At 46.4% G+C, this 25680-nt stretch overlaps 2 pseudogenes; both read right to left on the reverse strand.

Moving 5' to 3' along the window:
• Positions 1–81: 81 nt before the first annotated feature.
• On the reverse strand, positions 82–12808 carry LOC141952880 (uncharacterized protein C12orf50 homolog; annotated as a pseudogene).
• Positions 12809–12905: 97 nt separating this feature from the next.
• Positions 12906–25629, reverse strand: LOC141952884 (uncharacterized protein C12orf50 homolog; annotated as a pseudogene).
• Positions 25630–25680: the final 51 nt, after the last annotated feature.

The raw sequence follows: 25680 nt of genomic DNA on the forward strand, positions 1-25680 counted from the left end.
TCTCGTCCTCCCTCTTAGTAACGGCAGGCAATCTTGTCCTGAAAGCAGTAGTTTTCTCTCAAAAACTGGACCTTCAGAACCTTAGCTCTGCTTCTTTCTTGAAAGAAAAACTCCAGCCGACAGCGAAAGACGCTTGAAGGCAGGAGGTGGTACCTTCTGCAGGCTTGTTGAACCGACGAAGGCAGTTGCTAGGTGGTTTGGAATGTTACCTTCCAGGGGTTGCCGAGGGCACGTCCAGCGCGTGACGTCAACATCATGGCGCTCTGTAACCTGTCCAGCTTGAACACCTTCCTTTTTCTGCATTGCTGCCGAGTAAAGTAGGGAAAATGGGACCGTTTCAGAGAGTCTCCCGTTGTGGTGTTTCTTTAACGTCAAAGGGAACAAACCCATTTGGCGGGGCTTAAATAGTCCCCAACTTCTTGCCGTAGGAACTGTGTTCTTGGGAACAAATGTTGGCTAGCACAGAGGCAAACTTTATTCTTTGACTGTTTCTTAATCAAAATCCTTGCAGCCAATGTTTCTCTTACTCTACCTCCCTCTTTGGGTTGAGAAAGTTGCTGTTTCCTGTTAGTGGACGGTTAGCTGTTCACTGCTTACACTGTCGGGGTGCAGAGCTGCTTCTTGCTTCCGCGATGTCCACTGGCACGGCTAAAGCAGAAAGAACAGCGTACACTTGTGTCCCTAATTACCACCTCTGATCCCGTTGAGGTCCTGGGCTGCCCCTGCACAAAAAGCAGCTAGCTAGGGGGAAAAACGGAGTTTTAGTGTTGGAAGACGGTGAGGCATCCTGTTCTCCTCAGGTCCTGGGGTCCCATTTAACCCCGCTGACTGACATCAGTGACTCGGAGGTGAGCACTTGAGAGCACCGTTAGGGCAAAAGCTGGGAACTTTGGAGTAAACCATAAAAGCAAGGGCAGAAAGGGAAAGGATCCGCAACCTCAAAAGAGAGGTTAAAGAGTAATACGATAGAGATGAAGCCCAAGAGAAGGGAGGGAGATACAAGGCAGAATTCAGGACAGAGGACTAGTGGTTCATAGCATAGAAGGAAAATTCGGGCAAGCAGGTGAGGGCCGTGAAGGATGAAGTGTCAGTGGGCAGCAGCAGCCATGGGAAGGAAGTGTTAACCCTGCCAAGAGCTTTGCACCCAGGGGCTCTTTGTAGGGGGACAGCTCTGCGTGAAGGAGGCACAGAAGAAGGTACGGTCAGGAAGAATTAATTCTGTATTGTGTTTGCGTGACACGGTTTTGGTAGCGGAGGGGCTGCAGGGGTGGCTTCTGTGAGAAGCTGCCAGAAGCTTCCCCCCGTGTGCGACAGAGGCAGTGCCAGGCGGCTCCAAGATGGCCCCGCTGCCGGCCCGGGCTGAGCCCATGAGCGACGGTGGGAGCGCCTCTGGGATAACATATTTAAGAAGGGGGGAAAACTGCTGGGCAGCAGCGGCATCCGGAGAGAGGAGTGAGAATACGCGAGAGAAACAAGCCTGCGGGCACCAAGGTCGGTGTCTTTCCCTTGAGCTGGGCCTGTCAGTCAGCCCGATCCTGTGCTGGGCATGTGGGCATGTTAAGATGCTAGAAAATGATTTTCTTTTGGCTTTGGCTTGTTGGGGTGGCTTTTTGGGATGGGGAGGTGGGTGAAATTGCATCGGGAGGTGCTAGTTCTTTATGATCCCGGTTTGGAAAGGCCCTCGGATTGTGTAAAGCATCTCTTCAGCTGCTGTTTTTCTGAGATGCCATTTAAAAGGAAAGGAGGGCAGTGTAGCTAATCCTACAGCCATTCAGATGCTGGGAGGCCCAAGTTGTGCAGCACTGAATGGGCCTGCGACTATGGCCCAGCACACCCTGCACCTCCCGTCCGTGGAAAAGTCAGCCCGTTTTGGTCATTTGAGCTCTGACAGGATTTTCCCAAAGAAGCCAAGTCTATTCGTCATTTCCACTGTCAGACAGAAAGGACGTTCACCTGAGAACCTGTCGCTGCGCTCTTAGATAAGGGCTAGGCCAGGCCTTATCTAACTGGACACAGTATCCCTCTGAGTACGATTTTAAATTGCCTCAGGCAGACAACGTAGACCGTGTTGCCGCAAGGCATCGGGTACTACAATTTGAAACGGCGATGTCTAGTTAGAGGGGAGGAAACATTTTCAAGACGCTTAGTCCTTGATTTCAAAAAGGTGTTTCTTGTCTGTTTTTTTTTTTCCCATTTTCTAACTGTCAGCTAAACCGGATACTCTAGATTTTTCTATTCTTCTCTCGGTTAAGGAGAGTGAGGCCTAACTGCACTTTCTAGAATGCATCACTTATTGTTGTTTACATTAAAAGGTCTCTGAGACTGCTAAGGGAAACCAACAGTATTTATTCGTAACAGGAATTATGCCTTAAAACATAGTCTGTACAAATAAATTGAGCTGTCAGATTTTCATAACAGATTAAACTTTGTACATCTATCGAAGGCTGTTGAAGTTTTGAACGTTCTAGTGCACTTCCTAGACGGGATTTTCAGACTTTGTAATTTAATCATCTTTGGATTTTCCGGTTGCTCATTGCCTTGTTTCAACTTTGATTTTTCTTGTCGATGGAAGCACTCGCTTCATCTCTTTCTCCCGTGTAGGTTGGCTTTCTCCTTTTGTGTTGACTCGCATGTCTTCTTGGCTCTGCTGTCAAAATAGAGAGACAGACCATTTTGTGCGTCATTTCCTAGAATAAAACAACACGCTCTCTCAGAAGCATTTTCAGAAGTATGCTTTCAACGCTTGTAGAAGCAACAGAAAAAAAAATCATTTCATCCTAATATAATCCACCCATGTTTCAAAAGGTTCCACGCGAGTATTTTTCCTCGTAAACCTTCCCAAGCAGATGCTTGAGAAGCGTGTGGTGGTTGCACAAAGAAACCAGAACTGGTAGCAAGGCTGGCGAGGGATTCCCGAAGGTGGGTTGAGGTGCTTTGCATCTCCGTGGTGCCTCAAGAGGATTTGCGTCTCTGACGGGAATCCGAATGGCCCAGTGCTGCGTGTGGAAGTGCCCTGGGTCAGCTCAGGGCAGCACTGACAGCGGGGCCGACTGGGGGGTCTGAAACACAGGTGGGGAGGGACCTGGTGCTTTTACTGGAAAGAGGGAATTGTATCGAGCAGTTACCTACCTGAATGGTGGTTTTGAAGTGAGAGCGTGTTTTTCCGTGTGGATTTCTTTTCCTCCAGGTCGGTGAGTTGGAGGATCCTGATGATATTTGTCTGTAGAAAACACACAGACATTGTTTCTTAATTTCAGCTGCAATGGCAGGAAAGACTCCCTGAGCCTGATAGGTGAATTCAGTATGACGTTAGCTGAAGGAGCAATGAATGCATGGGGTGAATCCCACAGCAGCTCTGAAATACCAGCTAGTATTGAGTACAGACTCCCTCTCTAGTCGTTTAAAGCTCATTGGTAATCTCGCAGCGTTCCCAGGGGGCTCACAGGACCTTCCCAATGAGGCGATCCCGCCATGGACATCCTTGACTGCAACAAAGGGGACGTTCCTGTGTTGGAAATCTGCCCGAAGGCATCAATTGCTTTTAGATTAAAGGAGTCCATAAGGCAATGTCCTGTCTTATCCCTGCTTGTGAAGAAGGCACAAGGCAGTATTGTGTTTTTGTGCTGGGCAGTTGATTTTGCATCAGAGTACGCTGCCCGAGGACTAACCCTTCTCAGTAAAACGGGCTGAAAAATGAATATTATTAATCCTCTGGTGTTCTTTTAATGCCACCTTAATTCCGTTAATTCAAATGATTAATTCCACAATAATCCTGAAGTTGTCAGTTTATACACTACACGTAAGTATTACCGTAGTTTTGCGTTTGGGTGCCAAGTCTTGTCTTTGTGTCGAGGTGATTGTTTTGCTTGGGGCATCTCGGACCGTGTGGCTCGGGTACTGCTGAAAAGAAAGGTAGCAAAAATGCTGCTGGTTGCTCTTAGGACAAAAATGCCGATCAGTAAAGCAAAAGCTGTACGTTTATGGTTACATCCAAGACAGATTGCCAGAAGGATACAAGACTCGGAATCCCACCTGTAGGCTTCTTGTCAACTTTATGACAGAGCGGGTGCTATCGAGAGGACAGGTGGAAAAGAGGTGAAGGGAAATAGCATCCTGAATGAATGGCAGGAAGAAGGAATTCAGTCCTCTGTCCCACGTAAATAATGTGAACAAAATGAACATAAATCGCAAACATTTATGCTGCATTTAAATTGCTGGCAGGAGTTTGAACAAGACCTAAAAGATGCTGTAAGAAGTGGGGATCGGTATGTTTGTGCACCGTGGCACATGATTGCATTCATGCCTGCTTGTGGGGCGGAGAAGTGGCTTTCTGCTACGGAGGTGCTAAATTAGTGTTCATGACTATTCTGCCTGACAAATTGTAAAGCTTTATAAAGCTTCACGTTTCTGTCTGTGGATACTGCGGCAGTCTGTTTGTGAAAACGGTGCTGGATCAAATGGACTCTTGTCCATATTCAGGCATAAATAACTGAATTTTCACCTGCAGGGACCAATCGAAAGCAGCACAACACGGACAGGCACGTTTGAGGCGTTTTAAGAATGCAGTGTAAGCAGGAGCCCACCTGTAGCTTCACTGAACTTTGGTTCTTGATTGGCAGTGACGCTACGGTAGACGACATAGGCCTTCCTTCGAGGTTCTGGAGGTGGGACAGAAGACTTTCTGCCCGTTTGTGTGACACACAGACGAGAAGAATCAGTTTCATCCCCCTTCCTTTGAGCCCTTTGCTGGTAGCTTGGTTTTACTCTGGGGTTTGAAGTGTGAATTCCTAAAAGGGAAAAACCAAACAAAACTGTTGTGCTGTTCTTCAGGAATTGACATCCTGGCTGGAAAACGAGATTAAAAAATTGTTCTTTGTGGGTAGCCCAGTCCAAATACATTCAGTGATTTTTATTTAGCACACGATGCTCAGCAATGAGAAGCCAGTGCTGAAGTACATTACCTGCATGTTCAAAGGCTCTGCGGTCTGTTCTGGGAATATCCTCAATTGCTACTCTGCTTCCTGAACGCTGCTCTTCTTTTTTTGCATTACGAAATGTTGTAGGAATTGTATTGCCATCACCTGGAAAGGCAAGAGAAAGAAGGGTTTAGCTGCTTGTGGGTAAGCACAGGGAACGGCACTGCCATTCTCTTCCTCCCGCCTCTGGGAGCTGGTGATTAGTTTAGTGCAGTTGCCTTTAACCTCTCATCTTCTATGCTTCTTTCTCTTTGGTTAGTTCTTTGGATCCTGCCGAGTGCAAGTCGAGCACCTGGTGTGTAACCTGCCGTGCTCTCTAAGGAAATAGCATAATAGGCAGGTTAAGGAGACCCCGGCTCCAAAGTAAGGCACCAGCTACAGCCACCTGCTCATTCTTCAGCTTCTCGCTTTTCATGAATGATATTGATGGATCCTACCCGATGGAATATGTGGCAGATTCAAGGTGCATGTCGCCCTCGTACCTAAAACCTCAAGAGTGAAACCTCAACTTGAAGAAATGCTCTGGGGAAGCACCTCTGTCCTTCTCTCTGAACGTATCTAATTAGAAATACAGATAAATATGGCAAGCTGTGTCCGTATCTTCCGTACGGATTTCCCTGTCTGTAGTCTAAACGTATAGAAATATTCAACAGAAATAGCTTATAAAAACAATTTAATAAGAAACCTGTGAAATGCAGAAAGAAGAAGAAAATAACTTTGCCCAATTCTGTTGAACAATTCAGGCTGCATGGTTCGAAATGGAGACAGTTTTTCCATTCCATTTTTTACCAGCGCATCACCCTACTCAAATCTGCGTTACATTAAACAGCATTATCAAGATTTTATCCCTGAAATTGACACTAATGTGAAAAAAGTTTGGTTTTTTTTTTTCTTCTCTAATTGAAAGTAGCAGGTCATATTTCTGTGCAGCAATTTCTGATGACTGCTCTACTGGTGAGTCTGGTGTGTTTTTATAGTCAGAACATAATGCTCTCTCCTCAAATGGAATTCTACTATTGCTTATTTGGTAAAAGAACTAATACAGATTTTTTTTTTTTTTTTTCAGTCATGCCGCTTGCTCCAGAATGAAGGAGAAACAAAATATAGGAGGTAAGTATTTCTGAATTTGTATTTCTTTGTCCTGCCTTACGTTGGATAAAGCCTAGCATTCAAAAGAAAGTGGAACTCTCTCTTACTATCTCTTGGAAGGCACTTGAAGGGGGTATTTATTTAATCTGAATTTAGTTACAGCAGAGTTTGCTGTGTGGCTGCATTTCATCATCTGGACAGCCAAGACAGCCAGCAGAGAGCCCAGAGCACCTCTGGGAAAGGGACTGGTCTCCCCTTTCTTTGGCACTGTCTTAGGGTGCAATAAATAGCCCCGTAAGAGTGCCTGCACGGCCTGGTGGGGAATGGAAACTACATTGCTAAAACTAGGCTACACAAATCTTGATCGTGACGAAAAACTAGATGCGAGACCTATGTTGTGTATCTCAGGAAAGTACACGTGGGGTTAATAGCCCATTTGTACCTTTTGCACCTACAGTCGATGCAGGTAGTCACCACGTGTGTGACACGAGAGAGAGAGAGAGATGGGGGGAATTACTGAAGTGTTTTTATGCTCTTTGTAATATGCTGTCTTTTATCGACACTAAATCTGAGAAGTGGGGAGGAGGGGCAAACTCTGTGATAGTTTCTCCCTGTAACAGTAATTTTCAAAGTGGTAACCATTGTCCAAGCAGATGAAAAGTACTTGCCTTTCTGCAAGTCTCGGTTGGTAGCTTCCGAGGGTGACAGCTCCTTTTCCCGAGGTGAAGACTCAGCGTTTGTAGACTGGTGTTCGCGAGGGGGCTGAATCCTGTAATACTCTCCTAAACACACCCCAAGAGGGAAGGGAAAAAACCAAACCAAAAAAAGGACAACGTTTACTATATTGGCGGCACTGCTGTTTAGGAAAGAGTGACTAAGTTTGTATTTACCAGATTTGTAGCATATTTCCTTTATTGCTCTTTCCTCTTCTATATCTGCATCGGTCTTCGGCACCCAGTTAGGAACATCTGTAGGAAATATTTTTCAAGGGTTACTAGACAGCTGTACAAAGACGTTCGGCAATTCTTAATAAGCAACCACCATAAGGAAATGCACTTTGGTCACAGTCCTTCTTTTTTTTCTGAGTGCAAGCTCTGCTTCTGGCCAGAAAATGGATTCCTTGCTATTGGGTATTTCCAAGTGCAGTGGACTTGCAGTCAGGACACATATTAAGAAGCAAATGTTTGTTGCTGTAAACTGATTCCAAAAGATCTTCAGTACTCATGATCCTTCTTTTACCCCCCAAAGGCAATCTTCTGATGAAACATGTCACCAGGGAGTGCTTGTCACAAAACCTCTGCCCGGAGTTGCTCTCCTGCAATGTCTGCCAGCAGAGCTGGCGAAGGGAGCGCTCGTTGGCCGTCTCAGGTAAGGCTACTAGGATTAGCAAAGCCCTACTTGTTATATTGTTGAGGTTCCCGTGGCTTACTCGCACTGAAACCGAGTTAGGAAGCCTGAACAGGCAGCCCTGCCGGCCAGCCTGAAGGGCAGGGGAAAGGGAGGAGCAGCTTGTGGCTGCCTGAGAACTAGCACAGCAGTCTGCGGAGTGCGCACGTGAGAGTAGGTCGCGCTCTCGCTTTCCCTCTCCGGGAATGTGCGATTCGTTCCTTCCCTGTGAATCTCGTGTCTCTGAGTGAGACACATTCAACAGTTTAACAACGTTTTAAAAAATTAAGTAAGTATATATGTATGTGTGTATATAAAAACATATAGACATTCAGTTTATGTGAAGAGTGTTGTATGGATTCTCTTTGCTAGATTTAAGAATAACTTTGTGTAATAAAATGAGACTGCCCACAGAGTTTAGGCAAGCAGTTGAAGAAATTATTGAAGTTGAAGTCACACCGCTATCTTTTGTGAACAAACCTGTGACTTCAGCTCTATTTAATGAAAAAGAGGTTTGTGAATTATACCGCTGTTGAACTATACAGCCAGGCATTTCACAGGAGTTAGGAAATGTTGCCTGACTCACATCTGGTGACTACCGGTTCCGATAACTTGGGGATTAGCTGGAAACTCTTTCAAAAACTTGTCAACAACTCTTTTCTAAAATTGTAATGGTTATTCGACTCAATCAGCTGTGAAGTGTCAAAAACCCCCCCTTCTACTTCCTTGTAAAAGAAAGAAAAAAGTTGTTTACAGTTCTCTTCCTCGTCATCTTCGTCGTCCTCTTCATCCCCGAGGTTTATGATGAGCGGAGGGTGGATTGGCAGTCGAATGTGCTGTTGATGTCTGCGTGGCTCTTGATGGGGGGCTGGGTGCAGGATCTCTTCTTGGCTACCCTGTTGCAGTGGGGCATCTGCAGAAAAGAACATGGTGTTTGTTAGGAGGGAACTAGAATATGAAATCCAGGTTGAGACCAGCAGGTGTAGTTCTGAAATCCTTCTCACACCGAAGGCATCGTTACACAGACAGACTGTGCCTTCTAGGGAAAGCCGCCTGCGGAGGTTGGCAAAAGAGCATCTTGCAGCTGCAGAAAGCAGGGAAGAGCACAGGTACCGGCTCCTCCGAACGGACAGGTGAGGCAGTGCTGAGTGAAGCCTTCTGAGAAGAGGAACATTTTGATCATTCTACAGCCTTTGAGAAAGGCTGGGTGTCTCTTCCAGCTGGTGGAGAGATTAATTTCAGTCAGTAACCTTCATTCTTCCAGTCCCTTTGCAGTTATTGACAACAGAGGGAACCCTGTGATTAGTAATACCTGGGCTGCAGGGAGTCAGTGAGTTTAGGACCCCACCTGTGAGAACATTTTAAACAGGCTGAAGAACAGGCAGGCCGGTATCCCTGCCCGTGGCATCAGTTCTGAAGCAGTTAGCAGCGCTAAGCCCAGGATTACCCATTTTTAGCTTGGGGAGCTTTTCTTGCTGTCAACATTTTCTGAATCACACCTCTCTTTACTGCGTACAACGTGTTGATTTTGAGAAAGACCATGAAGTTCCTGAAAGTGATTTACACTTAATCAGAGGAGAATCATAAAAGATACTCTTTCCCGTAGAAATTTGTATCTACCGGTGATGTTGGCAGCAAAACTCTTTTGGTACTGGGACAGCATTTTCTGAGAGCCGGGAAATGCAAGGGACTGAAATGAAAAATGATGAAAGATGGTGAGCCTCTTTGTATCGTTCAAGCCGACCAACGTGCAGCTCTAGATACAAGCAGGATTCCGTGCACTGCATTAAAGATATTGGATGTTTTTTGGGGTTTTAAAGGCAGAAGATGCAGCGTGGGCATTTTCTTGTATTGCCGTGGTTGCTATTCTTGTGCCTCTCTTGCTTGCCTGTGAGCAGCAGCACGTGGATGAGATTCAAGCCATTTTAAGAACGCTACTGCAGATGAGATTTGTTGTATCTCATGCAAGAGAAAGTAAGATACAGCACTTGAACTTGATAGAGCCTTTGTCAGTGTCCAGAATCGGGTATTAACTAGCTCCGGGGACTGTAAGCCAAATCCAACTTCTGTGAGTTTAAGAAGATTTCGGGAACACAAGGCGCTTGCTTCTGAGTAGAGGTCTTTCTGGACTTCTCTTAGGACACCTGTCTCCAGCTCTGGAGAGGAGGCCCAAGACCAGCTCTATTTTAGTCCGCTTGTTGGTGCTTCTATGGCAAGTCATGCTGACTTGCTGTCACGCCTGCTTCCGCCCAGTTTCTGACATCTGTGTTGGTTCCCCACCCTGGACTCTTACCCTATTCCAGGTTCCGGCTGTCTGCCAGGACTCCTGGTAGGCAAGAGCTCCTCTTAGAAAAGCCCAAGGAGAAAAGACGCCCACTTGTAACGGTGTTTTTTTCCATCAATACTCTGATTTTTCAGACGTTGTACTGCCTTGCAAAGTCTGGCTGTACTTCAGTAGCCCGCATCCAATGTTCAAGCCTGAAAAATGCTTTCAGAGCGCTGAACTGGACATACATCTCCACACAGAGGACTGTAATCTGACGTTACCTATAGAAGGGGTGTCTCATCCGCGTAACGTGTTGTGCTCTATCAACAGCTACTGCTGCTAGTGGCCCTGCCAACCTCCTCCCCCCACCACACAGGCTACTTTTCGTTGCTCTCAAACGATTACCTGCCTACTGGCCATTCTGACTGCTAGAGAGATTTCGTCTAGCAAATACCCAAGTAAAGCAACGTTTTTACTCCGTGGATCTAAAGTGCCGCTTGTGGCTTCGTCTTTCACGTAACTGGTAGCTACGAAGATTCGTAACGTGACAGCTAAAAAAAATCAATGTGGCGCCCCTATGCAAATGCCAGTGCAATTCCTTGCTTTGCCTTGGCCTTGCTGCGATAGCAGATCTTACCTGACTGATTTGCCACGGTGCATTTCTTGACCTCAGTCTAGATGATGGAAGCACCGGAAGGACATTTTTGCGTGTTTACTTAGTCCAGTGAACAAATTGTTGATAAGATATTTTTACTCACTGTTAGTAGGTGGCAAAAAAAGTCCATTGATGTGCCGAGGTTTGCTGTGGTGGAAAGCACAGCTGATCCTCAGACAGCCTCGGGGTTGTTTTTCCCAGAAACAGGAGATGTCGTGGTACTTCTGCTGCGGGAGAAAAGAGTTTTCAGATGTTGTAAATGGAACAATAAAAATGGCCTGAATGGATACACACAGCGTGGTGTACTGCTGTGAACATAGGACTAAGGTTTTGTGGGCCCCCGTTCTGATATTGAGGAACCTTTAAAGTTATGTTTAAAGTTCTGTTAAGCTCCAGGTATCTCTGAAGTTATCTTGAGTTAGGTCAATGGAGCTTTCATGAGGTACAACTGTTCCTAGATAAGAACAGGGGTAAAGCAGTCTACTTACTGTCCTGCAGACTTTTCATGAGATGCTGGGAAGAAAAAAACGTTTTTAGTGGCTTAATTGACACGTGACTGAGTTTCCTTTGCTGCACAGTGGGGTAATGGGGTCAATCTCAAATGAGACCTGCAGGACAAGTGCAAATCTTACACTAGTACTCTCTTAGTCTTGAAGGACATGGGTCTATGGGAAAATAAGGAGTAAGAAGCAAAACTCAGAAAGATTCCGAGCCAAAAGAGAAAAACTAAAAATTTGGGAGTTTGTAATCCTTGTACAGACTTGTCAGACTTGGACTTCAAAAGGAGGCAAAAACGCGTTTTGTTCCAATTCCCATTGGAAACGTCAAGTCGCAGAAGAAAGTCCCTTTTGTTTGCAGACTCAAGAGTGTGTTTGAAGGGACTTGCCCCTTTCTTCGCTGAGGCGGAAGAAGCAGCAGGACTGACTGCCCCCTGCGCCGCTGCCGGGGGGAGGTGGGGGTACCGGGAGCAAAGCTGAGCCCGGGAAGAAAGGAGGGGTGGGGAAAGGTGTTTTCAAGATGCAGTGGTTGTCACGGTCCTACTCTGTCTGTTTAAGGGGTGGTGGTGTTAGTGTCTGTATTAAATTGGCATCCCTTTTTCCTTCCCTTAACGAGTCTGTCTTTTGCCTGTGCCTTAAAGGCTGAGCTCATCCCTCCTTGTCCTTATCTCAAGTTCGTGGGTCTTTTGCTTTCCTTTGTCTCAGCGCTGGGGGGGAAGCGGGGGGTGAGCAGCATCTTTGCTTATTTTCCCCTTCTCAGCGCTGGGAGGGAAGGGGGCAGTGAGCGGCTGCGTGGTGCTCCGTTGCCCTCTGAGCTCAAACGGTGACACCCTGTCTCTAAACCCGCAGAACAGATGTGACCCTGTCGCCCGTCTCCGTTCTGAGCACACAGTGTCACAGCCAAGAGGTTTTTCACAGGGACAGTCGGCACCTGGAAGCCTCACGAGGAAAATGACTTTGTGGGTAAGTCACACTAGATTCCCATAGGCCAGTGGCTGCCTTAAGTGTGAATCTCCTCTTTTCAAACTTCTTGTGTTTAATTAATGGCGGAGGTGATAGAGTAGTCCATGGACAGCAGTATTAGGGCGACCAGTAGAAACTCAGGTTCGTGTCCTGGCTGTGAACTCCATCCCAGCTGAGAGCTGTAAATGCCAGGTTGAGGGTTAATTCCGAATGAGTTTCTGTGTAGTTTTTTAAAGGAAAACAAACCCAAGGATCTTCAAGCGTGACTATTTGAAGGTAAGTTTCACTCGGGTGCAGACATTTAAGAGCTGGGTCTAGGAGCAGCATCTCCAACCCCCCCCCCCCCCACACACACTTTTGGACTGTAGCCAGCACAAGTGGGCCATGCCCTGAGACACGCTGGGGTCTGGAGCCAAAGCCCATCTCCCAGGCATCAACGCCTCAGTGCCTGATGCTGAAGCGGATGCAAGAAGGAAGAGCCCTACACCCACCCTTGGATTTTTACTAGGCGGACTAGAAGTATTTCTTTGGAGGACGGACCCATTTTGAAGGACTTTCTCCTAAGTAACCGACTTTACAGAAATCCAGGTAGTTGCTGTAAGCAGAAGCTATAAACATGGCACGTTTATGCAGAATCAGCGTCATGTCAATTCATTAAGAAAGAGATGGGTGATCTTTATGCGCGATTTTTAACTCTGTGTTCCTTGAGTATCTGAACCCAGTTCACAGGAGCAATTGTCCGTGGTTCAGATTATCTTAGCTCTTAGCACTTCCAAAAAGGAGCAGTTTGATGTCGGGGTGCTGCCATGAGCCAGAGAGAGGGACGTATCAACTTGAGACTTCACACAGTAAGCCTCCCTTTCAACACGGGTATATCAAGAAAATGAAGGTTACAAAGCACTGTAAAATCTACAGCATTTACCTGTGCGTAGGGGGAATGAAAACGGAAGTCGGGGTCGTTCCCAACTGCGCCCATTTTCACCTCTTGGGCTTCTCGTCCTCCCTCTTAGTAACGGCAGGCAATCTTGTCCTGAAAGCAGTAGTTTTCTCTCAAAAACTGGACCTTCAGAACCTTAGCTCTGCTTCTTTCTTGAAAGAAAAACTCCAGCCGACAGCGAAAGACGCTTGAAGGCAGGAGGTGGTACCTTCTGCAGGCTTGTTGAACCGACGAAGGCAGTTGCTAGGTGGTTTGGAATGTTACCTTCCAGGGGTTGCCGAGGGCACGTCCAGCGCGTGACGTCAACATCATGGCGCTCTGTAACCTGTCCAGCTTGAACACCTTCCTTTTTCTGCATTGCTGCCGAGTAAAGTAGGGAAAATGGGACCGTTTCAGAGAGTCTCCCGTTGTGGTGTTTCTTTAACGTCAAAGGGAACAAACCCATTTGGCGGGGCTTAAATAGTCCCCAACTTCTTGCCGTAGGAACTGTGTTCTTGGGAACAAATGTTGGCTAGCACAGAGGCAAACTTTATTCTTTGACTGTTTCTTAATCAAAATCCTTGCAGCCAATGTTTCTCTTACTCTACCTCCCTCTTTGGGTTGAGAAAGTTGCTGTTTCCTGTTAGTGGACGGTTAGCTGTTCACTGCTTACACTGTCGGGGTGCAGAGCTGCTTCTTGCTTCCGCGATGTCCACTGGCACGGCTAAAGCAGAAAGAACAGCGTACACTTGTGTCCCTAATTACCACCTCTGATCCCGTTGAGGTCCTGGGCTGCCCCTGCACAAAAAGCAGCTAGCTAGGGGGAAAAACGGAGTTTTAGTGTTGGAAGACGGTGAGGCATCCTGTTCTCCTCAGGTCCTGGGGTCCCATTTAACCCCGCTGACTGACATCAGTGACTCGGAGGTGAGCACTTGAGAGCACCGTTAGGGCAAAAGCTGGGAACTTTGGAGTAAACCATAAAAGCAAGGGCAGAAAGGGAAAGGATCCGCAACCTCAAAAGAGAGGTTAAAGAGTAATACGATAGAGATGAAGCCCAAGAGAAGGGAGGGAGATACAAGGCAGAATTCAGGACAGAGGACTAGTGGTTCATAGCATAGAAGGAAAATTCGGGCAAGCAGGTGAGGGCCGTGAAGGATGAAGTGTCAGTGGGCAGCAGCAGCCATGGGAAGGAAGTGTTAACCCTGCCAAGAGCTTTGCACCCAGGGGCTCTTTGTAGGGGGACAGCTCTGCGTGAAGGAGGCACAGAAGAAGGTACGGTCAGGAAGAATTAATTCTGTATTGTGTTTGCGTGACACGGTTTTGGTAGCGGAGGGGCTGCAGGGGTGGCTTCTGTGAGAAGCTGCCAGAAGCTTCCCCGCGTGTGCGACAGAGGCAGTGCCAGGCGGCTCCAAGATGGCCCCGCTGCCGGCCCGGGCTGAGCCCATGAGCGACGGTGGGAGCGCCTCTGGGATAACATATTTAAGAAGGGGGGAAAACTGCTGGGCAGCAGCGGCATCCGGAGAGAGGAGTGAGAATACGCGAGAGAAACAAGCCTGCGGGCACCAAGGTCGGTGTCTTTCCCTTGAGCTGGGCCTGTCAGTCAGCCCGATCCTGTGCTGGGCATGTGGGCATGTTAAGATGCTAGAAAATGATTTTCTTTTGGCTTTGGCTTGTTGGGGTGGCTTTTTGGGATGGGGAGGTGGGTGAAATTGCATCGGGAGGTGCTAGTTCTTTATGATCCCGGTTTGGAAAGGCCCTCGGATTGTGTAAAGCATCTCTTCAGCTGCTGTTTTTCTGAGATGCCATTTAAAAGGAAAGGAGGGCAGTGTAGCTAATCCTACAGCCATTCAGATGCTGGGAGGCCCAAGTTGTGCAGCACTGAATGGGCCTGCGACTATGGCCCAGCACACCCTGCACCTCCCGTCCGTGGAAAAGTCAGCCCGTTTTGGTCATTTGAGCTCTGACAGGATTTTCCCAAAGAAGCCAAGTCTATTCGTCATTTCCACTGTCAGACAGAAAGGACGTTCACCTGAGAACCTGTCGCTGCGCTCTTAGATAAGGGCTAGGCCAGGCCTTATCTAACTGGACACAGTATCCCTCTGAGTACGATTTTAAATTGCCTCAGGCAGACAACGTAGACCGTGTTGCCGCAAGGCATCGGGTACTACAATTTGAAACGGCGATGTCTAGTTAGAGGGGAGGAAACATTTTCAAGACGCTTAGTCCTTGATTTCAAAAAGGTGTTTCTTGTCTGTTTTTTTTTTTCCCATTTTCTAACTGTCAGCTAAACCGGATACTCTAGATTTTTCTATTCTTCTCTCGGTTAAGGAGAGTGAGGCCTAACTGCACTTTCTAGAATGCATCACTTATTGTTGTTTACATTAAAAGGTCTCTGAGACTGCTAAGGGAAACCAACAGTATTTATTCGTAACAGGAATTATGCCTTAAAACATAGTCTGTACAAATAAATTGAGCTGTCAGATTTTCATAACAGATTAAACTTTGTACATCTATCGAAGGCTGTTGAAGTTTTGAACGTTCTAGTGCACTTCCTAGACGGGATTTTCAGACTTTGTAATTTAATCATCTTTGGATTTTCCGGTTGCTCATTGCCTTGTTTCAACTTTGATTTTTCTTGTCGATGGAAGCACTCGCTTCATCTCTTTCTCCCGTGTAGGTTGGCTTTCTCCTTTTGTGTTGACTCGCATGTCTTCTTGGCTCTGCTGTCAAAATAGAGAGACAGACCATTTTGTGCGTCATTTCCTAGAATAAAACAACACGCTCTCTCAGAAGCATTTTCAGAAGTACGCTTTCAACGCTTGTAGAAGCAACAGAAAAAAAAATCATTTCATCCTAATATAATCCACCCATGTTTCAAAAGGTTCCACGCGAGTATTTTTCCTCGTAAACCTTCCCAAGCAGATGCTTGAGAAGCGTGTGGTGGTTGCACAAAGAAACCAGAACTGGTAGCAAGGCTGGCGAGGGATTCCCGAAGGTGGGTTGAGGTGCTTTGCATCTCCGTGGTGCCTCAAGAGGATTTGCGTCTCTGACGGGAATCCGAATGGCCCAGTGCTGCGTGTGGAAGTGCCCTGGGTCAGCTCAGGGCAGCACTGACAGCGGGGCCGACTGGGGGGTCTGAAACACAGGTGGGGAGGGACCTGGTGCTTTTACTGGAAAGAGGGAATTGTATCGAGCAGTTACCTACCTGAATGGTGGTTTTGAAGTGAGAGCGTGTTTTTCCGTGTGGATTTCTTTTCCTCCAGGTCGGTGAGTTGGAGGATCCTGATGATATTTGTCTGTAGAAAACACACAGACATTGTTTCTTAATTTCAGCTGCAATGGCAGGAAAGACTCCCTGAGCCTGATAGGTGAATTCAGTATGACGTTAGCTGAAGGAGCAATGAATGCATGGGGTGAATCCCACAGCAGCTCTGAAATACCAGCTAGTATTGAGTACAGACTCCCTCTCTAGTCGTTTAAAGCTCATTGGTAATCTCGCAGCGTTCCCAGGGGGCTCACAGGACCTTCCCAATGAGGCGATCCCGCCATGGACATCCTTGACTGCAACAAAGGGGACGTTCCTGTGTTGGAAATCTGCCCGAAGGCATCAATTGCTTTTAGATTAAAGGAGTCCATAAGGCAATGTCCTGTCTTATCCCTGCTTGTGAAGAAGGCACAAGGCAGTATTGTGTTTTTGTGCTGGGCAGTTGATTTTGCATCAGAGTACGCTGCCCGAGGACTAACCCTTCTCAGTAAAACGGGCTGAAAAATGAATATTATTAATCCTCTGGTGTTCTTTTAATGCCACCTTAATTCCGTTAATTCAAATGATTAATTCCACAATAATCCTGAAGTTGTCAGTTTATACACTACACGTAAGTATTACCGTAGTTTTGCGTTTGGGTGCCAAGTCTTGTCTTTGTGTCGAGGTGATTGTTTTGCTTGGGGCATCTCGGACCGTGTGGCTCGGGTACTGCTGAAAAGAAAGGTAGCAAAAATGCTGCTGGTTGCTCTTAGGACAAAAATGCCGATCAGTAAAGCAAAAGCTGTACGTTTATGGTTACATCCAAGACAGATTGCCAGAAGGATACAAGACTCGGAATCCCACCTGTAGGCTTCTTGTCAACTTTATGACAGAGCGGGTGCTATCGAGAGGACAGGTGGAAAAGAGGTGAAGGGAAATAGCATCCTGAATGAATGGCAGGAAGAAGGAATTCAGTCCTCTGTCCCACGTAAATAATGTGAACAAAATGAACATAAATCGCAAACATTTATGCTGCATTTAAATTGCTGGCAGGAGTTTGAACAAGACCTAAAAGATGCTGTAAGAAGTGGGGATCGGTATGTTTGTGCACCGTGGCACATGATTGCATTCATGCCTGCTTGTGGGGCGGAGAAGTGGCTTTCTGCTACGGAGGTGCTAAATTAGTGTTCATGACTATTCTGCCTGACAAATTGTAAAGCTTTATAAAGCTTCACGTTTCTGTCTGTGGATACTGCGGCAGTCTGTTTGTGAAAACGGTGCTGGATCAAATGGACTCTTGTCCATATTCAGGCATAAATAACTGAATTTTCACCTGCAGGGACCAATCGAAAGCAGCACAACACGGACAGGCACGTTTGAGGCGTTTTAAGAATGCAGTGTAAGCAGGAGCCCACCTGTAGCTTCACTGAACTTTGGTTCTTGATTGGCAGTGACGCTACGGTAGACGACATAGGCCTTCCTTCGAGGTTCTGGAGGTGGGACAGAAGACTTTCTGCCCGTTTGTGTGACACACAGACGAGAAGAATCAGTTTCATCCCCCTTCCTTTGAGCCCTTTGCTGGTAGCTTGGTTTTACTCTGGGGTTTGAAGTGTGAATTCCTAAAAGGGAAAAACCAAACAAAACTGTTGTGCTGTTCTTCAGGAATTGACATCCTGGCTGGAAAACGAGATTAAAAAATTGTTCTTTGTGGGTAGCCCAGTCCAAATACATTCAGTGATTTTTATTTAGCACACGATGCTCAGCAATGAGAAGCCAGTGCTGAAGTACATTACCTGCATGTTCAAAGGCTCTGCGGTCTGTTCTGGGAATATCCTCAATTGCTACTCTGCTTCCTGAACGCTGCTCTTCTTTTTTTGCATTACGAAATGTTGTAGGAATTGTATTGCCATCACCTGGAAAGGCAAGAGAAAGAAGGGTTTAGCTGCTTGTGGGTAAGCACAGGGAACGGCACTGCCATTCTCTTCCTCCCGCCTCTGGGAGCTGGTGATTAGTTTAGTGCAGTTGCCTTTAACCTCTCATCTTCTATGCTTCTTTCTCTTTGGTTAGTTCTTTGGATCCTGCCGAGTGCAAGTCGAGCACCTGGTGTGTAACCTGCCGTGCTCTCTAAGGAAATAGCATAATAGGCAGGTTAAGGAGACCCCGGCTCCAAAGTAAGGCACCAGCTACAGCCACCTGCTCATTCTTCAGCTTCTCGCTTTTCATGAATGATATTGATGGATCCTACCCGATGGAATATGTGGCAGATTCAAGGTGCATGTCGCCCTCGTACCTAAAACCTCAAGAGTGAAACCTCAACTTGAAGAAATGCTCTGGGGAAGCACCTCTGTCCTTCTCTCTGAACGTATCTAATTAGAAATACAGATAAATATGGCAAGCTGTGTCCGTATCTTCCGTACGGATTTCCCTGTCTGTAGTCTAAACGTATAGAAATATTCAACAGAAATAGCTTATAAAAACAATTTAATAAGAAACCTGTGAAATGCAGAAAGAAGAAGAAAATAACTTTGCCCAATTCTGTTGAACAATTCAGGCTGCATGGTTCGAAATGGAGACAGTTTTTCCATTCCATTTTTTACCAGCGCATCACCCTACTCAAATCTGCGTTACATTAAACAGCATTATCAAGATTTTATCCCTGAAATTGACACTAATGTGAAAAAAGTTTGGTTTTTTTTTTCTTCTCTAATTGAAAGTAGCAGGTCATATTTCTGTGCAGCAATTTCTGATGACTGCTCTACTGGTGAGTCTGGTGTGTTTTTATAGTCAGAACATAATGCTCTCTCCTCAAATGGAATTCTACTATTGCTTATTTGGTAAAAGAACTAATACAGATTTTTTTTTTTTTTTTCAGTCATGCCGCTTGCTCCAGAATGAAGGAGAAACAAAATATAGGAGGTAAGTATTTCTGAATTTGTATTTCTTTGTCCTGCCTTATGTTGGATAAAGCCTAGCATTCAAAAGAAAGTGGAACTCTCTCTTACTATCTCTTGGAAGGCACTTGAAGGGGGTATTTATTTAATCTGAATTTAGTTACAGCAGAGTTTGTTGTGTGGCTGCATTTCATCATCTGGACAGCCAAGACAGCCAGCAGAGAGCCCAGAGCACCTCTGGGAAAGGGACTGGTCTCCCCTTTCTTTGGCACTGTCTTAGGGTGCAATAAATAGCCCCGTAAGAGTGCCTGCACGGCCTGGTGGGGAATGGAAACTACATTGCTAAAACTAGGCTACACAAATCTTGATCGTGACGAAAAACTAGATGCGAGACCTATGTTGTGTATCTCAGGAAAGTACACGTGGGGTTAATAGCCCATTTGTACCTTTTGCACCTACAGTCGATGCAGGTAGTCACCACGTGTGTGACACGAGAGAGAGAGAGAGATGGGGGGAATTACTGAAGTGTTTTTATGCTCTTTGTAATATGCTGTCTTTTATCGACACTAAATCTGAGAAGTGGGGAGGAGGGGCAAACTCTGTGATAGTTTCTCCCTGTAACAGTAATTTTCAAAGTGGTAACCATTGTCCAAGCAGATGAAAAGTACTTGCCTTTCTGCAAGTCTCGGTTGGTAGCTTCCGAGGGTGACAGCTCCTTTTCCCGAGGTGAAGACTCAGCGTTTGTAGACTGGTGTTCGCGAGGGGGCTGAATCCTGTAATACTCTCCTAAACACACCCCAAGAGGGAAGGGAAAAAACCAAACCAAAAAAAGGACAACGTTTACTATATTGGCGGCACTGCTGTTTAGGAAAGAGTGACTAAGTTTGTATTTACCAGATTTGTAGCATATTTCCTTTATTGCTCTTTCCTCTTCTATATCTGCATCGGTCTTCGGCACCCAGTTAGGAACATCTGTAGGAAATATTTTTCAAGGGTTACTAGACAGCTGTACAAAGACGTTCGGCAATTCTTAATAAGCAACCACCATAAGGAAATGCACTTTGGTCACAGTCCTTCTTTTTTTTCTGAGTGCAAGCTCTGCTTCTGGCCAGAAAATGGATTCCTTGCTATTGGGTATTTCCAAGTGCAGTGGACTTGCAGTCAGGACACATATTAAGAAGCAAATGTTTGTTGCTGTAAACTGATTCCAAAAGATCTTCAGTACTCATGATCCTTCTTTTACCCCCCAAAGGCAATCTTCTGATGAAACATGTCACCAGGGAGTGCTTGTCACAAAACCTCTGCCCGGAGTTGCTCTCCTGCAATGTCTGCCAGCAGAGCTGGCGAAGGGAGCGCTCGTTGGCCGTCTCAGGTAAGGCTACTAGGATTAGCAAAGCCCTACTTGTTATATTGTTGAGGTTCCCGTGGCTTACTCGCACTGAAACCGAGTTAGGAAGCCTGAACAGGCAGCCCTGCCGGCCAGCCTGAAGGGCAGGGGAAAGGGAGGAGCAGCTTGTGGCTGCCTGAGAACTAGCACAGCAGTCTGCGGAGTGCGCACGTGAGAGTAGGTCGCGCTCTCGCTTTCCCTCTCCGGGAATGTGCGATTCGTTCCTTCCCTGTGAATCTCGTGTCTCTGAGTGAGACACATTCAACAGTTTAACAACGTTTTAAAAAATTAAGTAAGTATATATGTATGTGTGTATATAAAAACATATAGACATTCAGTTTATGTGAAGAGTGTTGTATGGATTCTCTTTGCTAGATTTAAGAATAACTTTGTGTAATAAAATGAGACTGCCCACAGAGTTTAGGCAAGCAGTTGAAGAAATTATTGAAGTTGAAGTCACACCGCTATCTTTTGTGAACAAACCTGTGACTTCAGCTCTATTTAATGAAAAAGAGGTTTGTGAATTATACCGCTGTTGAACTATACAGCCAGGCATTTCACAGGAGTTAGGAAATGTTGCCTGACTCACATCTGGTGACTACCGGTTCCGATAACTTGGGGATTAGCTGGAAACTCTTTCAAAAACTTGTCAACAACTCTTTTCTAAAATTGTAATGGTTATTCGACTCAATCAGCTGTGAAGTGTCAAAAACCCCCCATTCTACTTCCTTGTAAAAGAAAGAAAAAAGTTGTTTACAGTTCTCTTCCTCGTCATCTTCGTCGTCCTCTTCATCCCCGAGGTTTATGATGAGCGGAGGGTGGATTGGCAGTTGAATGTGCTGTTGATGTCTGCGTGGCTCTTGATGGGGGGCTGGGTGCAGGATCTCTTCTTGGCTACCCTGTTGCAGTGGGGCATCTGCAGAAAAGAACATGGTGTTTGTTAGGAGGGAACTAGAATATGAAATCCAGGTTGAGACCAGCAGGTGTAGTTCTGAAATCCTTCTCACACCGAAGGCATCGTTACACAGACAGACTGTGCCTTCTAGGGAAAGCCGCCTGCGGAGGTTGGCAAAAGAGCATCTTGCAGCTGCAGAAAGCAGGGAAGAGCACAGGTACCGGCTCCTCCGAACGGACAGGTGAGGCAGTGCTGAGTGAAGCCTTCTGAGAAGAGGAACATTTTGATCATTCTACAGCCTTTGAGAAAGGCTGGGTGTCTCTTCCAGCTGGTGGAGAGATTAATTTCAGTCAGTAACCTTCATTCTTCCAGTCCCTTTGCAGTTATTGACAACAGAGGGAACCCTGTGATTAGTAATACCTGGGCTGCAGGGAGTCAGTGAGTTTAGGACCCCACCTGTGAGAACATTTTAAACAGGCTGAAGAACAGGCAGGCCGGTATCCCTGCCCGTGGCATCAGTTCTGAAGCAGTTAGCAGCGCTAAGCCCAGGATTACCCATTTTTAGCTTGGGGAGCTTTTCTTGCTGTCAACATTTTCTGAATCACACCTCTCTTTACTGCGTACAACGTGTTGATTTTGAGAAAGACCATGAAGTTCCTGAAAGTGATTTACACTTAATCAGAGGAGAATCATAAAAGATACTCTTTCCCGTAGAAATTTGTATCTACCGGTGATGTTGGCAGCAAAACTCTTTTGGTACTGGGACAGCATTTTCTGAGAGCCGGGAAATGCAAGGGACTGAAATGAAAAATGATGAAAGATGGTGAGCCTCTTTGTATCGTTCAAGCCGACCAACGTGCAGCTCTAGATACAAGCAGGATTCCGTGCACTGCATTAAAGATATTGGATGTTTTTTGGGGTTTTAAAGGCAGAAGATGCAGCGTGGGCATTTTCTTGTATTGCCGTGGTTGCTATTCTTGTGCCTCTCTTGCTTGCCTGTGAGCAGCAGCACGTGGATGAGATTCAAGCCATTTTAAGAACGCTACTGCAGATGAGATTTGTTGTATCTCATGCAAGAGAAAGTAAGATACAGCACTTGAACTTGATAGAGCCTTTGTCAGTGTCCAGAATCGGGTATTAACTAGCTCCGGGGACTGTAAGCCAAATCCAACTTCTGTGAGTTTAAGAAGATTTCGGGAACACAAGGCGCTTGCTTCTGAGTAGAGGTCTTTCTGGACTTCTCTTAGGACACCTGTCTCCAGCTCTGGAGAGGAGGCCCAAGACCAGCTCTATTTTAGTCCGCTTGTTGGTGCTTCTATGGCAAGTCATGCTGACTTGCTGTCACGCCTGCTTCCGCCCAGTTTCTGACATCTGTGTTGGTTCCCCACCCTGGACTCTTACCCTATTCCAGGTTCCGGCTGTCTGCCAGGACTCCTGGTAGGCAAGAGCTCCTCTTAGAAAAGCCCAAGGAGAAAAGACGCCCACTTGTAACGGTGTTTTTTTCCATCAATACTCTGATTTTTCAGACGTTGTACTGCCTTGCAAAGTCTGGCTGTACTTCAGTAGCCCGCATCCAATGTTCAAGCCTGAAAAATGCTTTCAGAGCGCTGAACTGGACATACATCTCCACACAGAGGACTGTAATCTGACGTTACCTATAGAAGGGGTGTCTCATCCGCGTAACGTGTTGTGCTCTATCAACAGCTACTGCTGCTAGTGGCCCTGCCAACCTCCTCCCCCCACCACACAGGCAACTTTTCGTTGCTCTCAAACGATTACCTGCCTACTGGCCATTCTGACTGCTAGAGAGATTTCGTCTAGCAAATACCCAAGTAAAGCAACGTTTTTACTCCGTGGATCTAAAGTGCCGCTTGTGGCTTCGTCTTTCACGTAACTGGTAGCTACGAAGATTCGTAACGTGACAGCTAAAAAAAATCAATGTGGCGCCCCTATGCAAATGCCAGTGCAATTCCTTGCTTTGCCTTGGCCTTGCTGCGATAGCAGATCTTACCTGACTGATTTGCCACGGTGCATTTCTTGACCTCAGTCTAGATGATGGAAGCACCGGAAGGACATTTTTGCGTGTTTACTTAGTCCAGTGAACAAATTGTTGATAAGATATTTTTACTCACTGTTAGTAGGTGGCAAAAAAAGTCCATTGATGTGCCGAGGTTTGCTGTGGTGGAAAGCACAGCTGATCCTCAGACAGCCTCGGGGTTGTTTTTCCCAGAAACAGGAGATGTCGTGGTACTTCTGCTGCGGGAGAAAAGAGTTTTCAGATGTTGTAAATGGAACAATAAAAATGGCCTGAATGGATACACACAGCGTGGTGTACTGCTGTGAACATAGGACTAAGGTTTTGTGGGCCCCCGTTCTGATATTGAGGAACCTTTAAAGTTATGTTTAAAGTTCTGTTAAGCTCCAGGTATCTCTGAAGTTATCTTGAGTTAGGTCAATGGAGCTTTCATGAGGTACAACTGTTCCTAGATAAGAACAGGGGTAAAGCAGTCTACTTACTGTCCTGCAGACTTTTCATGAGATGCTGGGAAGAAAAAAACGTTTTTAGTGGCTTAATTGACACGTGACTGAGTTTCCTTTGCTGCACAGTGGGGTAATGGGGTCAATCTCAAATGAGACCTGCAGGACAAGTGCAAATCTTACACTAGTACTCTCTTAGTCTTGAAGGACATGGGTCTATGGGAAAATAAGGAGTAAGAAGCAAAACTCAGAAAGATTCCGAGCCAAAAGAGAAAAACTAAAAATTTGGGAGTTTGTAATCCTTGTACAGACTTGTCAGACTTGGACTTCAAAAGGAGGCAAAAACGCGTTTTGTTCCAATTCCCATTGGAAACGTCAAGTCGCAGAAGAAAGTCCCTTTTGTTTGCAGACTCAAGAGTGTGTTTGAAGGGACTTGCCCCTTTCTTCGCTGAGGCGGAAGAAGCAGCAGGACTGACTGCCCCCTGCGCCGCTGCCGGGGGGAGGTGGGGGTACCGGGAGCAAAGCTGAGCCCGGGAAGAAAGGAGGGGTGGGGAAAGGTGTTTTCAAGATGCAGTGGTTGTCACGGTCCTACTCTGTCTGTTTAAGGGGTGGTGGTGTTAGTGTCTGTATTAAATTGGCATCCCTTTTTCCTTCCCTTAACGAGTCTGTCTTTTGCCTGTGCCTTAAAGGCTGAGCTCATCCCTCCTTGTCCTTATCTCAAGTTCGTGGGTCTTTTGCTTTCCTTTGTCTCAGCGCTGGGGGGGAAGCGGGGGGTGAGCAGCATCTTTGCTTATTTTCCCCTTCTCAGCGCTGGGAGGGAAGGGGGCAGTGAGCGGCTGCGTGGTGCTCCGTTGCCCTCTGAGCTCAAACGGTGACACCCTGTCTCTAAACCCGCAGAACAGATGTGACCCTGTCGCCCGTCTCCGTTCTGAGCACACAGTGTCACAGCCAAGAGGTTTTTCACAGGGACAGTCGGCACCTGGAAGCCTCACGAGGAAAATGACTTTGTGGGTAAGTCACACTAGATTCCCATAGGCCAGTGGCTGCCTTAAGTGTGAATCTCCTCTTTTCAAACTTCTTGTGTTTAATTAATGGCGGAGGTGATAGAGTAGTCCATGGACAGCAGTATTAGGGCGACCAGTAGAAACTCAGGTTCGTGTCCTGGCTGTGAACTCCATCCCAGCTGAGAGCTGTAAATGCCAGGTTGAGGGTTAATTCCGAATGAGTTTCTGTGTAGTTTTTTAAAGGAAAACAAACCCAAGGATCTTCAAGCGTGACTATTTGAAGGTAAGTTTCACTCGGGTGCAGACATTTAAGAGCTGGGTCTAGGAGCAGCATCTCCAACCCCCCCCCCCCCACACACACTTTTGGACTGTAGCCAGCACAAGTGGGCCATGCCCTGAGACACGCTGGGGTCTGGAGCCAAAGCCCATCTCCCAGGCATCAACGCCTCAGTGCCTGATGCTGAAGCGGATGCAAGAAGGAAGAGCCCTACACCCACCCTTGGATTTTTACTAGGCGGACTAGAAGTATTTCTTTGGAGGACGGACCCATTTTGAAGGACTTTCTCCTAAGTAACCGACTTTACAGAAATCCAGGTAGTTGCTGTAAGCAGAAGCTATAAACATGGCACGTTTATGCAGAATCAGCGTCATGTCAATTCATTAAGAAAGAGATGGGTGATCTTTATGCGCGATTTTTAACTCTGTGTTCCTTGAGTATCTGAACCCAGTTCACAGGAGCAATTGTCCGTGGTTCAGATTATCTTAGCTCTTAGCACTTCCAAAAAGGAGCAGTTTGATGTCGGGGTGCTGCCATGAGCCAGAGAGAGGGACGTATCAACTTGAGACTTCACACAGTAAGCCTCCCTTTCAACACGGGTATATCAAGAAAATGAAGGTTACAAAGCACTGTAAAATCTACAGCATTTACCTGTGCGTAGGGGGAATGAAAACGGAAGTCGGGGTCGTTCCCAACTGCGCCCATTTTCACCTCTTGGGCTTCTCGTCCTCCCTCTTAGTAACGGCAGGCAATCTT

The sequence above is a fragment of the Strix uralensis genome, chromosome 1 (genome assembly GCF_047716275.1).
Source record: "Strix uralensis isolate ZFMK-TIS-50842 chromosome 1, bStrUra1, whole genome shotgun sequence".
Taxonomy (NCBI): Eukaryota; Metazoa; Chordata; class Aves; order Strigiformes; family Strigidae; genus Strix; species Strix uralensis.